A 17715-nucleotide genomic window follows, 5' to 3' on the forward strand; every position below is an offset into this window, starting at 1 on the left:
ATCTCAGGAACCATGCACTCAAAATGGCAACTATCTTTGGCAGCACTTATGTCTGTGAACAGACTTTTTCCAGAATGAAACATCTGAAATCTCCAACCAGATCTAGACTAACTGATGCACACTTGCATCACTTGTTACAACTAGCAGTGACAAATATGGAAACGGACATTGACCATCTCATTAGCCAAAAGCAGGCCCATAGTTCCCGTTGAAATACTGGTAAGTTTGTTGATTTAACTTCACTTGTTCTTCATTTTAAATATTGTATTTGTTCCCATTTTGTTTTTTTACTTCAAAATAACATATGTGCAGTGTGCATAGGAATTTTTTCATAGGTTTTTTTTTTTTAAACTATAGTATGGCCCTCCAATGGTCTGAGGGACAGTGAACTGGCCCCCTGTTTAAAAAGTTTGAGGACCCCTGATCTAGAATATAGGCACAGTGATGGTGGAGTAATTAACAGAGTCCCAGGTTTGAAGGTTAAAGCTGAGGGTCATTAATGATTAAAGATTTAACAGATAGCCAGATTCGTGGTCAAAAAAAAGGAGCATTAATGCTTAAATCTATAACTGAAATCTGGTTTTAATGTATCAATCAGAGGGAGAAACTAATGGTGTTAAGAGACCTGGGTTTGATTCACAGATCAGAAGAGGTATTGATGGAAGAAGAAATAAAAAGGAATCACCTGCAGCCAATTAAGCTGATACGGGCCCAATGTGCAATGGCTAAAAATAGCAGCCTCCTTGGTAGCAAACGCAGCCTGTTGCTTGTATGAGTTGCTCTAAGGGACCTTAGAAACAGTCTTTTCTGATATATGTTCATGTGTCAGACCTTATTCTGTCCCCAATCTAAGCTCCAGACAGGTATGCACAGTGCCTTTGAAAAGCTCCAGGGAACTGTAGCAAGGGTTCACATTGGCCAAATCATCATGTCTATCCACACCAAACTGCAGAACGAAGACCACGTGACTGAGGCCCTATGTTGGGCCAAGTTCAAATTTCCTGGCCACCAAAAGATCCACGTCTCAAAGAAGTAAGGTTTTGCCAAGTTTAATGTGGATGAATTTGAAGACATAATGGCTCAGAATTTATTGGGTCAAATACATTCCTGATAGTGGGCCCCTGGACATGTGGCAGGTCCTGCACTCATAATGGCTTCCACTGTGCTACCCCCTCCTTATTCACACCCACCGATAAATCCTACTTCCTGTCCATTGGGGAAAAAAGAGATCAGGTTTGGGTTTCATGACAGAAATAAGTTGGTGATGAAATAGTTAACAGAGACCTAAGTTAACTTCCTCAACAAGTACCCTGTTTCCCCGAAAATAAGACATCCTCCGAAAATAAGACCTACTTACAGGAAAGATAAGACGTCCCCTGAAAATAAGACCTAGCACATCTTTGGGAGCACACCTTAAAATAAGACACTGTCTTATTTTCAGGGAAACAGGGTAGCACATTAGTGGCAGAAGGATTAACTGATTAACAAAAGCCTGTGTAGAGGAAAAAAACTGAACAGAGAACCAGGTTCAAGGTCAGACCTGAGTAGCAGTGAGGGTAGAAGAGTTCATATAGGACCAGGATCAAGGCTTAGATCTGAAGGACACAGATGGTAGAAATGTGACCCAAGGTCCAGATACAATGTACCGAAGAGAGGACACATAATCTTCTGTGTGATCCTAATTAAAACCACAATTATGTCTAGACTTTATTTGTGTTAAATTGCTATGGGATGAATTGTGTTCCCCCAAAATTAATATGTTGAAGCCCTAAAACCCTAGGTGACTGTATAGAGATAGGATCTTTAGGGAGATGATTAAGGTTAAATTTGGTCATAAGGGTAAAGCCCCGATCCAATAAAACTGGTTTCCTTATAAAAGAGGAAGAGATGGGTGCTGCTGTGGCTCAAAGGAGTAGGGCGCCAGCCCCATGTGCTGGAGGTGGTGAGTTCAAACCCAGCCCCAGCCAAAAACTGCAAAAAAAAAAAAAAAAAGAGGAAGAGATACCAGAAATTCTCTCTCTGCCAAGTGAGGACCCAGCAAGAAGGCAGCAATCAGCAAGCCAGGAACAGAGGCTTCACCAGAAACCAAACCATACTGGCTCTTAAATCTCGTACTTTCCAGCCTCCACAACTGAGAGAAATTTAATTTATTGTTTAAGTAGCCCACCCAGTCTATGGTATTTTTTTAATCTTCAGATTAATATGAGGGTAAAAACTACTGGGTTACACAGTTTGTATCTGTTAGGTAAAGTTCAAGTTGTAGTTGAGCCCCTCACCCAGGAGGTGTGCCATATACCCCTATATTGTGCCCATTAGGTGAGAGCACATCAGTCCCCCTCACCCTTCATCCTCCTTTCTCCTCCTCCCTCCACTCCCCGCACTTGAATTTCATTGTGTTTTCTCTCCCATGGGAGAATAATTGTTCATCTACTGGTCTTATAATAGTATTGAGTACATTAGGTACTTGCTTTTCCATTCATATGATACTAAGAATAATGGACTTCAACTCCATCCCGGTTAATACAAAAAATGTAAAGTCTCCACTTGTTTATGGATGAATAGTATTCTATGGTATACATATGCTATTTTTTAATGGTGTCCTGAGCAGACTAATACAGTAGCTATGTACATCTTTACAACTTCTCTTAAATATATGGAAAACCCTTGGAAATGGAGAATTTTTATGAAGTTAGAATTGTTCATGCATATTCCTAGACCCCAATCCCAGAATTTCTAATACAATAGGTTATGGATGAGGTCTAATAATATGCATTTACTTTAACATTTTATTTGAAAATAATTCCAAACGTACAAAAAGTAGCAAAAGTAGTATAAAGAACTCCATATGTCCTTCATCCAGATTCCTCAAATGTTATTATTTTGCCCCATTTTCTTTACATAAATGACTTATATACATATATAATTTTTCTGAATTTAAAGGTACATTGCTCTAAATACTAATGTACTTTTTCCTAAAAACAAAACAGGAGACTTTTATAACCACAATAAAATAAGCAAAGTCAGGAAATTAACATTGATAGTATACAATACAATTATTTAATCTCCAAACCTTTTCCAAAATGTGCCAAAAGTCCCATAATGCCTTTTACAGCAAAATAAATTTTTTTTGTCTGTTCGAAGATTCAGTCCTGGCTTATGCTTTGAATTTACTTGTCATATATCTTCAGTCTCCTTTAATTTAATCTTCCTTCATCTTTTATAACATTGACATTGTTTACAGGACCTAAGTAGGTTGTTTTGCAGAATGTCCCGTGGGTTTATATTAACATCTCCAATTCAATTTCAAGACCTCAGAGTCATTCTAGCCCTATCTTTTTTCCAGATTGGTAATGCCTGTGTAAAAAAATTTACTAACTAAAATACAATATTCATCTATGGTTCTTTTTACTTTTAGCCTGATAGTATCCAGTCAAAATAATTGTTTCCCAAAGTTATTTAGGTAAATTATTTTCTTCAGTGTGGTGGTTATTCATTTGTAACACAGGTGGTTTTGTTTCTGTTGAATTCCATTCTTCGCATCCCACACACACATTCTAGTTTATTTATTTATGTATTTATTTTTTGAGACAGAGTCTCTCTGTGTTGCTCTCGGTAAAGTGCTATGGCATCACAGCTCACAGCAACCTTGAACTCTTGGGCTTAAGCGATTCTCTTGCCTCAGCCTCCCAAGTAGTTGGGACTACAGGCATCCACCACAATGCCTGGCTATTTTTTTGTTGCAGTTATCATTGTTGTTTAGCTGGCCCCAGACTGGGTTCGAACTCGCCAGCCTCGGTGTATGTGGCTGGCACGGTAACCACTGTGCTACTGGTACTGAGCCTCAGTTTATTTTAATGTATGTGTACATATTTATTTTTATATTTATTTTTAACCCTCTTCCTTACTTTCCTTTTTTTTTTTGGAATATGTGAAACATTACTCTGGTTCTAAGAGTCAAAACTCTACAAAAAGATGTACTTGAAAGTGTTGCTCCCTGCTCATTCCTATTTCCCATCCCCTCCATCTTCCCACCACATTCCCACTGATTCCCTTTAGGTAACAAATCTTACTCATTATTGTTTCATATGCAGGCTCAGGGTGAATGTGTTGGGCCCTGAGAGGGGTTTCCATCATTCCATGCTCCAGCTCCCTTCAGTAGCTGTCTCCAGTTCAAACCCGGCCCCAGCCAAACTGCAACAACAACAACAAAAATAGCCGGGCGTTGTGGTGGGCGCCTATAGTCCCAGCTACTTGGGAGGCTGAGGCTAGAGAATCACCTAAGCCCAGGAACTGGAGGTTGCAGTGAGCTGTGTGACACCACGGCACTCTACCAAGGGCGATAAAGTGAGACTCTGTCTCTACCAAAAAAAAAAAAAAAAAAGGACAAGTGTTTAAAGGCAGATGTCACTGCCCATGTATGTAGTTCTACAAGGGTTTGGACGTTGGCTGGAGAGGCAGCAGCCAACATCTTTAATCAAGAGGCAAGGAGCAGAGAGACAGAAAAGGAAGAGAGTATGGGAGGGAGAAGAGAGTCTGAGAGACTGTAAGAGAAAGAAGGAATGAAGAGAACAGATCAGAAAGAGATCAGCAGATAAAAGGCAGAGACAGAGTGGGCCACTTGGTGAGGCAGGGACGGAGGGTTTCCTTTGCAAGGACCATACACCCAACTCATGTACACAACTGGAGCAGAATCAATGAGAATCTAATTTGGGGATCTGGCTACCCCAGCCTCTGTCTGGAGGACTTCTTGCCCTGTCATCTGTCCCATGGAGTCCCCACTGTCCTTCATCCAGGGAAAATTCACATGTCTAGTGAAATCTGTGGAGAGCACACCCAAGACAAAAGGTCAGGACCTGGAAAGCTGATGATTTATGCCTGCTTGGCAGGCCTGGGGAGGGCTGGAGCGAGGGGGCTAGGAGAAACTGCCCTTTCTGCCCAAGAGCAGCCCAGGTGTCCTCAGAGCAGGAATAAGGAGCCCACATTTGACACCCTTGGGACTGCGGAAAGTGTCCCTTCCCTATGCTGTCTGTGCCCCAGCAGGTCATCTTGTCCCAAAATTTGCCTCCAGATATTCAAGTACCAGAACACACTGGCTGTACTAGCAGGTTCAAAGGCCTTAGGGGAGGACTTCATGTCCCAGATTTCTGGACAGATGGTCTAAGCTACTTTGCTTTGTAGCTCTGCAGTTTGGAAAGAATTAGCCCCAGGATCCAGGCACCAATGGGGCTATGGGAACTCCCGGGGCCAGAAGAGAAAGAACGCTTGATTAATCATTCAAGATTTGATGAGCAGGGGCATCTGATTTTGCTACTGAGAAGCAGTGCAGATTTCAACATCTACCTGGAAATAGTGCCAATCCTGGGCACCAGTGACACCCTTCAAAGATACTGTGCTTGGTGGTCCAGCTACTTCGAGATGCTATGGTAGGCACGCAGGTTACACAGCTTCACTAACACAAAGTTCCAGCAGAAGGTTCTGGTCACAGGATTGGGCTATCAACTGAACATTAAGTCCCCAGGCCCTGAAGAAGTTGCTGCTGCAAGGAAAGGAAGGACAAGGTCATTCCAAGTAGAAAATGTTTTGGCCATGGACTTTCATAAACTAGGACCTTCACTCAGCTCACCATGCCCATGCTTCAGAGGCTCAGTTAAGAAACTCTTCACCTGGCTGGCATTCTTCCTTTCTTTCTTTGGGATGCCCTGCCATCTCTCTCTTTCTCTCTCTTCCCCTCCCTCCTTCCCTCTCTCTCTCCCTGTCCCACCCCCTCCTCCCTCTGTCTCTGTCCCCCTCTCTCCCTCCCTCTCTCTTTCTGTCCCATCCCTCTCTCTCTGTCTCCCTTCCTCCCTCCTTCCCTCTCCCTCCCTGTCTCCTTCCTTCCCTCTCTCTTTCTCTCCCCCATCCCTCCCTCCCTCTCTATGTCCTCCTTCCTCCCTTCCTCCCTCTCTCTGTTTCCTTCCCTCCCTCCCTCTTCCTTCCTGTCCCCTTCCCTCTCTCTCTTTCTGTCCCCGTCCTTCCCTCCTTCCCTGTCCCCCTCCCTCCCTCTCTCTGTCCCCCTTCCTCCCTCCCTCCCTCTCTTTTTCTTTGTTTCCCTCCCTCCCTTCCCCCTCTCTCTCACTATCCCCTTCCCTCCCTCTCTCTCTGTTCCCCTTCCTCCCTCCCTCCCTTTCTCTCTGTCTCTCTCCCTTCCTCCCTCCTTCTCTCTCCCTCCCCATCTATCTCTCTGTCCCCCTCCCTCCCTCCCTCTCTCTCTCTGTCCCCCTCCCTCCCTCCCTCCCTCTCTCTCTGTCCCTCCTCCCTCCCTCCCCGTCCATCCCCCTCCTTCCCTCTCTCTCCCTGTCCCCCTCCCTCCTTCTGTCTCTGTCCCCCCTCCCCCTCCCTCCCTCTCTCATCCTCATCTCCCCTCTCTCACTCCCTGCTCTCTGCTCTCTCTGTCTCATCTCTTTTCCCCCACTCTCTTCCCTCTCTCTAATATAAAATAAACTTATACTTTTTTTATTTGTTTTTTTCAGACAGAGTCTCAACTATGTCACCCTCGATAGAGACCTGTGGCATCACAGATCACAGCAACCTCAAACTCTTGGGCTTAAGTGAGTCTCTTGCCTCAGCCTCCCAAGTAGCTGGGACTACAGGTGCCCACCACAATGCCCAGCTATTTTTTGGTCGCAGTTGTTATTGCTGTTTAGCAGGTCCAGGCCAGGTTTGAACCCACCAGCCCTGGTGTACATGGCCAGTGCTGTAACCACTGAGCTACGAGTGCCGAGCCAGCTTATACTTTTTTTTTTTTTTTCGAGACAGAGCCTCAAGCTGTTGTCCTGAGTAGAGTACTGTGGCATCACAGCTCACAGCAACCTCCAACTCCTGGGCTCAAGCAATTCTCCTGCCTCTGCCTCCCAAGTAGCTGGGACCACAGGCACCCACCACAACACTGGGCTGTTTTTTTGGTTGCAACCAACATTGTTGTTTGGCGGGCCAGGCTGGATTCAAACCCGCCAGCTCGGGTTTATGTGGCTGGCTCCTCAGCTGCTTGAGCCATAGGCACGGAGCCCAGTGTATACTTTTATATCCTAAAATAAGAAACTCTTCACCTCCCATTCCTCCAGAGTTTCTGGATTAGCCGGGTTTCCCAGAAATACCTCAGAATGGAGAATCTGATTTCACACCATGAGTTTATCCTAACTTGATCAGCCTGATAGCATCAGGAACAAACCTGCAATCTGACAACGCCAAGTGTACTGACTCTTTTCAATGAGGAGGCTGCACACCAGGACCATGAGTTTTCTCACCAAAGGAAAAGGTAGAGTTATCACAGGATTTTAGGGAAGGATGAGGTTGTTTTTTTGTTTTTTTTTGAAACAGAGTCTCACTTCGTCGCCCCTGGTAGAGTGCCATGGCGTCATAGCTCAAAGCAACCTCAGACTCTTGGGCTCAAGCGATCCTCTTGCCTCAGTCTCCTGAGTAGCTGGGGCTACAGGAGCCCACCACAGCACCCGGCTATTTTTAGAAGCCGGAATCTTGCTCTTGTTCAGGCTGGTTGCGAGAAACTGTTAGCTCAGGCAATGCATTGGTCTCAGCCTCCCAAGTGCTGGGATTACAGGCATGAGCCACCACGTCAGTCTAGGGAAAGATAAAATTTACGTAAAATTTAAATGAACCCTGCCACAACTGCCCACACAACATCATCTGCATGTTCATTGTGTATGCACATCTGTGTATGTATCTAATTTTTTTTAAATCATACCAGGGGAGAACATGAGTACAGTCCTCCATCACTACAAATTATGCAATTGAATTTCCTACATTTGGGGAAATTGCAGAGAGTACAATGGATAAACCTAAACTTGGGGAAACTGCCTTTGTAATCACAGTATCTCCCCTGCTGGGTAAGTGTCGGGTTTGTATCTACTTCTAAGGAAGAGTTTCTCAACCTCTGTGGTGCTGACATCCCAGGCTGGCTGACACTTTGTTGGGTATGGGGCTGTCTTGCCCACCAGTGGTTGTTTACCAGCATCCCTAACCCCTACCTACTAGATGCCAGTGGCTCCCCCATCCCAGTTATGATAAATAAAAATTTATAAGATATTGCCAAATGCCGCTTAGGAAGTAAATTCACCCCCCATGGTTGAAAATCACTGATCTAATGGTTTGTTGATAGTGGTAGTGAATACTAAGTAAAAGACCTTATGGAATAGCTTCTTTTTTCACTTTTCTGTACTATATTTTAGGGGGGAAAAAGTTAAATGACGGGCAGCTCCTGTGGCTCAAAGGAGTAGGGCACTGGCCCCATATGCCGGAGGTGTAGGTTCAAACTCATCCCTGGCCAAAAACTGCAAAAAAAAAAAAAAAAAGTTACATGAGGGCCACATTAAAATGGCACATCTGTAGATAAAGCAAGCTCATGGTTAAAATTTTTAAAATGTCAGAGATGACTTTTTCATGTATGTAACAGATCTGATGGAATTTATTTATTTATTTATTTAAGACAGAGTCTCACTATGTTGCCTTCAGTAGAGTGCTGTGGCGTCACAGCTCACAGCAACCTCAAACTCTTGGGCTTAAGTGATTCTTTTGCCGCAGCCTCCCAAGTAGCTGGGACTACAGGCACTTGCAACAACGCCCAGCTTTTTTGTTGTTGTTGTTGTTATAGTTGTCATTGTAGTTTGGCAGGCCTGGGCTGGGTTGGAACCCATCAGCCCTGATGCATGTGGCTGGTGCCCTAGCCGCTGAGCTACAGGCACCCAGCCAGATGGAATTTATTTATTTATTTTTTGTTTATTTATTTATTTATTTTTTGCAGTTTTGGCCGGAGCTGGGTTTGAACCCACCACCTCCGGCATATGGGGCCAGCGCCCTACTCCTTTGAGCCATAGGCGCTGCCCAACCAGATGGAATTTATTTTTAAATAAATAACTTTTAGTCCTAGAACTCATAAGTGAGTTTAGTAAGGTTGCAGAATACAAGATCATCATACAAGACACAAAGTATTCCTATATACAAGCAACAATCAGAAATGTGGAATGTAAATGTCTTAGCAAAGTAACTAAGAAAATGCCAGGAGGGTCTATGTCAACTAATGTGATTAAAATGTGTCAAATGGTCTATGAACCAAGTGTATGGTGCCCCATGATCATATTGCTGTACACAGCTATGATTTAATAAAAAAAATAAATAACATTTAAAATACTGTTAAAAATATCAAATACTTCAGGGTGTATTTGACAAAGGATTTGACAGACCTATATATTGAAAATTACAAAACACTCCTGGGAGAAATTAAACAAGACCTAAGCCAATGGAGAGAGATACCTAGTCCATAGGTTGGGAGAGCCAATGTTGTTAAGATGTCAATTCTCCCCAAGTTTAATCATATAGATTTAACACAATATCAATCACAAATTTAGCAAGATTTTTGGTAGAAACTGACATGTTGATTCTAAAATTCATACGAAAATGCAAAGGATCTAGAATAGACAAAAACAACTGAAGAAAGAAAAAAAATTAGAAGGCTTAAAATTATCTGACTCAAGAATTATTATAAAGACCCCATCTCAAAAAAGTTATTTAAATAATGTACTAATTAATATTGTGTAATTTTAGTGTAAAGATCAAATAGATAAATAGAGCAAAATAGACACTCCTGACATAAACCCACACATCCATAGATAGCCAGTTGTGTTTGTTTGTTTGTTTTTGAGACAGAGTCTCATTTCATTATCTAATTCTTTTTTTCTTTCTTTTCTTTTTTTGTTGAGAAAGAGTTTCACTTTGTCACCCTTGGTAGAGTGCCGTGGCATCACAGCTCACAGCAACCTCAAACTCTTGAGCTTAAGCAATTCTCTTGCCTCAGCCTCCCAAGTAGCTGGGACTACAGGCGCCCGCCACAACACCTGGCTATTTTCTTGTTGCAGTTGTCATTGTTGTTTAGCTGACCTGGGTGGGGCTCAAATCCACCAGCCTCAGTGCATGTGGCTGGTGCTGTAACCACTGTGCTATGGGTGCCGAGCCTAGATAGCCAGTTTTTTAAGGTGCAAAGGCAATGTAGGTTAGAAAGGATAGCTTTTCAACAAATGATGCTGGAACAATTGGATATCCGAATGCACGGGGTCTGACAATTAGGTGTCCCATGTGCAGAACCTACTGGGCCTTCCACCCTATCAAATCCTAGGGTCCAAAGATCCACAGCATCCTGCATCATAGGGCAGGCTCTGCCCTCGCACAGCTATCTGTCACAAAGGCCAATGCCAATGATCTCTCTTTTCTTTTCTTTTCTTTTCTTTTCTTTTCTTTTCTTCTTCTTCTTCTTCTTCTTATTATTATTTTTGCAGTTTTTTGGCCAGGGCTGGGTTTGAACCTGCCACCTCTGGTATATGGGGCCAGTGCCCTACTTCTTTGAGCTGCCACCCTGATCTCTCATTTTCTTTATGGAAAAGTTCTGTGCATGGACACTTCCACCATTTTGCTTTCCCACACACCGTCTTCAGCCTTGACAGTCAGCAAGTCCTTCCACACAACTGGCCTCAGACTTGTGTCTTACACATGTGTCCCTGTCATTTACATGGGCTCTCTACAGGTGCTAGAGTTTAGAATTTCCTCCTGTGGTGAAAGTTCAGACATAGTCTTCAGTCCTTCCTCTGCTATTTGTTGACTATCTGACTTTGAACAAATCCTGGCCTCTGAGTCTACATCTGTGGCATGGGACAATAAGACCATCTACATCACAGGTTCCTGGGGGGGGAATGTGTTTTAACATTCCTTGTGAACCTGGGACAGAGTAGACACAGAATAAATCCACAATATTATTATCATTCTGTTTGCGGTTTAATAAATAATGAGAGCTAATGTTTGTTGATCACTCACAATATGCCTAGCCCTAAGCTAAGTCCCTTAGTGGCACAAGTCACAATAGTCCTGTGAGGGAGATGCAATCATTACCACATTTCACAGAGGAGGAAATGGATGTCCTTGGAAAGTGAGTGACTTGCCCAAGGTCATCAAATGTTGGGGCTGAGAAGTAAATTCAAATGTGACTACAGAGCCCACATCCCACCCAAGAGGCTGCATCGCCTCCCACTCCATGTAACCTCAAAGAGCTCCAGTCACTCCTTTCCAAACCCAGTGACCCTAGAACTTGAGAATAACTCTTCCAACCTTACTACTTGTAGTAGGCTAAATAATGGCCCCCAAAGATATTAGGGTATAATCCGAGGAATCTGTAAATGTTACCTTATTTGGAAAATGGTTCTTTGCAGATGTGATTAAAGTTAAGGTTATTGTCATGGAGAGAATGTCCTGAATTATCCAGGTGGGCACATGTCCATTTTTTTTTTTTTGACACAGAGTCTCACTATGTCACCCTCAGTAGAGTGCTGTGGTGTCACAGCTCACAGCAACCTCAAATTCTTGGGCTTAAGCGATTCTCTTGCCTCAGCCTCCCAAGTATCTGGGACTACAGGCACCTGCAACAATGCCTGGCTATTTTTTTTTTTGTAGTTGTCATTGTTGTTTGGCCAGTGTATATGGCTGGTGCCCTAGTCACTGAGCTACAAGCAGTGAGCCTGTCTATTTTTTTTTTTTTAAGAGAAAGGATCTTACTATATTACTCAGTCTGGAGAACAGTTCAGTCATAGCTCACTACAGCCCTAAACTCCTGGGCTCAAGCAATCCTCTTATGTCAACCTCCTAAGTAGCTGGGCTATAGGTGTGCACCACCACACCCAGCTAATTTTTCCTGCTTTTTTTGTTTTTGTTTTGTAGAGACATAGTCTTTTTGTGTTGTCCAGGCTGGTCTCAAACTCCTGGCCCCAACCGATCCTCCTGCCTCAACTTCCCAAAGTGCTGGGTTACAGACATGTGGTAGTGTGCCCAACTGTACGTATCCTTATAAGAAAAAAGCAGAGGGAGATTTGAAGAAACACATAGAGAAGACAATACGAAGATGGAGAAAGAGATCTGAGGATGCTGGCCTTCAAGATTAGAGTTATGGTCCAGGTGCAATGCTAATCCTAGCACTTTGTGAGGCCAAGGTGGGCAGATCACTTGAGGCCAGGAGTTCAAGAACAGCCTGAGCAAGAGTCTGTCTCTACAAAAAATAGAAAAATTAGCTGGGCATGGTAGCTATGATGACAGTACTACACTCTAATCCCAGGAGACAGAGCGATACTCTGTCTCAAAAAAAAAAAAAAAAAATGGGGTGGCGCCCGTAGCTCAGTAGGTAGGACGCCAGCCACATTCACCATGGCTGGAAGGTTCAAACCCGACCCTGGCCAGCTAAACAACAATAACTGCAACAAAAAAATAGCCGGGCATTGTGGTGGGCACCTGTAGTCCCAGCTACTTGAGAGGCTGAGGCAGGATAATCACTTAAGCCCAAGAGTTTGAGGTTACTATGAGCTGTGATGCCATGGCACTCTACCAAGGGTGACAAAGTGAAACTCTGTCCCAAAAAAAAAAAAAAAGGAATTAGATAATGAGTTGAGGCCCAAAAATTGTAGAAGAGCTAGACAGAAAAAGCCTAGATTTACTTGATTGATAGAAATGTGAACATTTGAAAGCAATTCTTGAAAGGGTTAAGAAGGAAGTAAGGAGTATAGGAAAGAAAACTTGTATCATCTTAGAGAATTCATATATCATCATAAGCAGAATCTTGGAAACTAGAAGAAAGGCAATTTTTGTTACACACTGACAGAAACCTTAGCTGATTTGTGTCCTACAGTTTTGTGGAAAGCAGAAATTATACGTGATACACGTGGGCATTTACCTAAAAGAGATTTTCAAAGAAATGAGGTGTTCTGATTTATTCTTGCGGTTTTTAGTAAAATGGAAAGAGATAAATTGTAACTAGCTTTCTGGAACAAATTTCAATGACCCCTGTATGTTTTTTTTATAGTCCTCTCCCTTAACTAACTACTTGACCTTGTAAATTGTTTCTCAGAAACGGTGGATTTTGTCCAAGACAAAGCTGAGATTCTGAAGGCCACTGGACAGACTTCCTGATGCCAAGATTCACCTTCCCTCACAACCTCCCCCAAATGCCTGTAGCTTCTTGTTAGTTACACCAGGACCTTCCTCAAGGCATGTGGCCCCTCCTGTAAAAGCCCTTGATCTCCGTTAGTTGGGGGGAAAGGATTTGAGGTGCTTCTCCCCTTTTCTTGTCCTTGTACTTTGTGTTAAAAATTCCTTTCTTCTGGCTTGGCACTTGTAGCTCAGCGGCTAGGGCGCCAGCCACATACACTGGAGTTGGCGGGTTCAAATCCAGCCCAGGCCTGCCAAACAACAATGACAACTACAACAAAAAATATAGCCGGGAATTGTTGGGGTGACTGTAGTTCCAGCTACTTGGGAGGCTGAGGCAAGAGAATCGCTTAAGCCCAAGAGTTTGAGGTTGATGTGAGCTGTGACGCCACAGCACTCTACTTAGGGTGACAGCTTGAGACTCTGTCTCAAAAAAAAAATTCCTTTCTTCTTTGGCAATCCTTGTCAATAATTGGATCTTTGCTTGATAAGCAACTAGGCCTAGGCAAGAAATCCCCTAGGCCAGAAACCCTCTTGCAGTTTGACAACAAATCGAGGAAACAACTATTATGCAAAAAGAATCCAAGCTTGCTGATTTAGGAAATTCTCAACCTATCAAGATTGCAAAATAGACCAAAATTAGTAGAGTCACTGTCAGGAAGACATGCTCTGAAGAAAAAGTCAAGAGTGTAGCTGTGTTTGCTAGTTCTGAAAAGGTTAGGCATGCGACTCAACAATCTCTTCAACTCTCTTCAACTATCTCTGCCGTAGCCAGTAATAGAAATGTGATTATCTGGGAAATATATTTGAAGAATCTCTGGTCTGATGATGTGAATACCTGTGATTGACATACATTCTGAGAGCAGAGTCACTAGTCCAGAGAGCAGAGCCACAAGCCACAGAGAATTATTTCCAGGCCTTGAACCCAAATAGAATTTACCCTGCTGGATTTCAAATGCTTGGGATCAGTGACTTCTTCCTTTCTTCCATTTTCTCCCATTTGAAATGAAAATGCCTATAACTGATATCATATGCCCATCCCACAACTGTATTTGGTGAATAGATAACTTGTTTTTTAGTGTCACAAGTCCATGGATATAGAGGAATTAGGCCCCAGGATGGATCACAACTAGCATCTCACTCATACATATTTTAGATGATGATATTTGGAATTTCTGAGTTGATAATATTTGATGAAATTTGGGACTTCAATTGATGCTGAATGGGTTGAGACAGATTTGAGGACTGACGAATGGAGGGCATGTTTTTTGCATGTTGTGTGGATGTGAATCCTTGGGGTCCAGAGGGCAGACTGTGGTAGATTGAATAATGTTCCCCCAAAAGATAGACACATTGTAACCTTTGGAATCAATGAGCATTGCTATTATCGAACCAGGCCCAGTATGCTGATGGCTGAGTTGACAGTTTTGCGGCAGAGAAAAGGTTTGCTCATGAGACAGCCAAGTAAGAATATGGGAGAACATGTCTCAATTTGACTTCCAGGAAGATGAGGTTTAGGGATATTTATGATATAGAGGAGCAAGGTGGTCTGAAGCATGAGGAAAGGTGATTAGGGGTAAGGAAGAGGGAGGTAATCTGTGTTCTGCACAATCATAGCCAAGTTTCAAGGCTCTTTCTAGGAAGCATGTTTGAAGAATGGCAGCATTAGTTTGATCTGTAGGTGGATATTTTGGTCTTCTGAGTCAAAAGGTCATTTGGAAAACACTCAAGCAGTGGTCTCAACTGGCTTGAACTAAACAAGATACTGACTTTAGGTTCCTGAAAAAATACTTAGGCAACCATTACTATTGTGACCCATTATGTCAGAGATGTCATCTGTAAGGAAACTGAAGGGAGTCTTTAAGAAAAAAAACATCTAAAAGCAAGCCAAACAGGTTGAAGTTTGACAAGCTTAGTCAGGTTTGCTCTCAGCTTCATTACCTTACAAGAAAGTGATTATGTTAAAGATTTTGAGATGGAGAGATTATCCTGGATTATCTGAGTAGGCCCTAAATGTAATTATAAGTGTCTTTATCAGATTGAGGCAGAGGGTATTTGACACAAACAGAAGAGAAGAGGGCAATGTGACTGCTATGGTTTGAATGTTCCCACTAAAACTCATGCTGAAATTTAGATTGTCATTGTTAACAGTGTGGAGAGATGGGGCCTTTAAGGGGAATTAGGTCATGAGGGTTCTACCCTCACACTAATTCAAAAAAAATGGTATTGACAAGTGGGCTTATTGTTATAAAATACTTGAAAATGTGGAAGCAGCCTTAGAACTGGGCAATAGGTAGAAACTGGAAGAATTTTGAGGAGCACACTAGAAAAAACCTGAATTGCTGTGAATGAAAACATTAAGGGTGATTCTGGTGAGGGCTTAACGGAAGATCTTAGAACTAAAGAGAACCTGCATCTTCTTTTTTTTTTTTTTTTTTTTTTATTGTTGGGGATTCATTGAGGGTACAATAAGCCAGTTACACTGATTGCAATGAGAACCTGCATCTTCTTAGAGATTACCTAAATACTTGTGACCAGAATGTTAGTAGAAATATGGACATATAGGTTATTCTGATGAAGTTACACGGAAATGAGGAACAAGGTTGGAAATTATATTCAAACTTGAGGACTTTATGGAATGAAAAACTTAAGAGTGGTAAATTAGAATATTTAGTAGGAGAAACATCTAAGCATCAAAGCATTCAGGCTGCTGCATGGTTACTTTTAACTGCATACAGTGAGAAGCAAGTCCAAAGAAATAACTTAAAGTCACAATTTATTATGAAAAGGGAAGCAGAGCTGAAATACTTACAAAACTCACAGCCTGTCCAGGTAAAGAGTGAAAGAGCATGTTTGGGAGAGAATACTAAGGGTGTGACCAAGTGACTATTTGCTAAAGAGATACCATGGATAGAGGGAGCCAGGTGGTATACATAAAAACAATGGAAGAAATACCCAGAAGGCATTTCAAAGTCCTTATGATAAAACAATTTTTTTCTCCTGGATAAATGCCTAATAATGGGTTCAAATAGCAGGTCTAATTTGAGTTCTTTGATGATTCTCCATACTTCTTGCCAAAGAAGCTGTATTAGTTTGCAGTCCCACCAACAGTGTAAAAGTGTTCCCTTCTTGGCTGGGTACCTGTAGCTTAAGCAGCTGTAGGCACCAGCCACATACCCCAGAGCTGGCAGGTTCAAATCCAGCCTGGGCCAGCTGAACAACATAGACAACTGCAACAAAAAATAGCTGAGCGTTGTGGCTGGCACCTGTAGTCCTAGCCACTTGTGAGGCTGAGGTAAGAGAATCACTTAAGCCCAAGAGTTTGAGGTTGTTGTGAGCTATGACTCCATGGCACTCTCTACCCAAGGCAACATAGTGAGACTCTGCCTCAAAAAAAAAGCAAATAGGCAACCTTCAGAATGGGAAAAGGTATTTGCATGTTACAATTCTGACAAAGGATTGATAACTAGAACCTACAGTGAACTCAAATTAATCAACAAAAAGAGCAAAGAATCCCATCTATCACTGGGAAAGAGACGTGAACAGAACCTTCTCTGAGGAAGACAGATGAATGGCTAATAAACATATGAACAAATTCTCAGCATTCCTAATCATCAGAGAAATGCAAATCAAAACCAACCTGAGTTATTACCTAACCCCAGTGAGAATAGTCCACATCACAACGTCCCAAAGTTGCAGATGCTGGCACATACGTGGAGAGAAGGGAAAACTTTTTTTTTCTTTGAAAAAAAGGTTTCAAACCTGCCAACCTTGGTGTATGTGGTTGGCGCTATAACCACTGTGCTACGGGCGCCAAGCCCGCCTATTTGCTTTTAATTGTTGTGTCCTTAGCTGTGCAGAAGCCTTTCAGTTTAATGAAGTCCCATTTGTTTATTTTTGTTGTTGTTGCGCTTGCCACTGAAGTCTTCTTTATAAAATCTTTCCCTACGCTGACATCTTCAAGAGTTTTTCCCATACTTTCATCTAGGATTTTTATCATTTCATGTCTTAGATTTAAATATTTTAGCCATCTTGAATCAATTTTTCCAAGTGGTGAAAGGTTTCCAGCACCATTTATTTAATAGGTATTCTTTTCCCTGGTGTATGCTTTTGTTAGGTTTATAAAAGAACAGATGGCTGTAAGAGACTGATTTCATCTCTTAGTTTTCTATTCAGTTCCGTATGTCTGTGTCTCTATTTTTGTACAAATACCATGCTGGTTTGATCACTGTGGACTTGTAATATAACCTAAAATCTGGTATAGTGATGCCTCCAGTTTTGTTTTTATTACTAAGAATTGCCTTGGCTATATGGGTTTTTCTCTGATTCCATGCAAAATGAAGAACTATTTGTTTCATTTCTTCAAAGTATGATGTTGGTATTTTAATGGGGATTGCATTGACTCTGTAGATTGCTTTGAGTAGTATAGACAATTTAACAATTTTAATTCTTCCCAGCCAAGAGCATGGTATGTTCTTCCATTTGTTAATGTCTTCTGCTATTTCCTTTCTTAGGGTTTCATAATTCTCTTTGTAGAAGTCCTTTACCTCTTTTGTTAGGTATATTCCTAGGCATTTCATTTTCTTTGAGGCTACTGTGAAGGGAGTTGTGTCCTTGATTTGCTTCTCAACTTGGCTGTTATTGGTGTATGCAAAGGATACTGATTTGTGAACATTGATTTTATACACTGAAACATTACTGTATTTC

At 42.2% G+C, this 17715-nt stretch overlaps 1 pseudogene; it reads left to right on the forward strand.

Moving 5' to 3' along the window:
- The first annotated feature begins 685 nt into the window (after positions 1–685).
- Positions 686–803, forward strand: LOC128578811 (uncharacterized; annotated as a pseudogene).
- Positions 804–17715: the final 16912 nt, after the last annotated feature.

Source organism: Nycticebus coucang, chromosome X, assembly GCF_027406575.1.
Source record: "Nycticebus coucang isolate mNycCou1 chromosome X, mNycCou1.pri, whole genome shotgun sequence".
Classification (NCBI taxonomy): domain Eukaryota; kingdom Metazoa; phylum Chordata; class Mammalia; order Primates; family Lorisidae; genus Nycticebus; species Nycticebus coucang.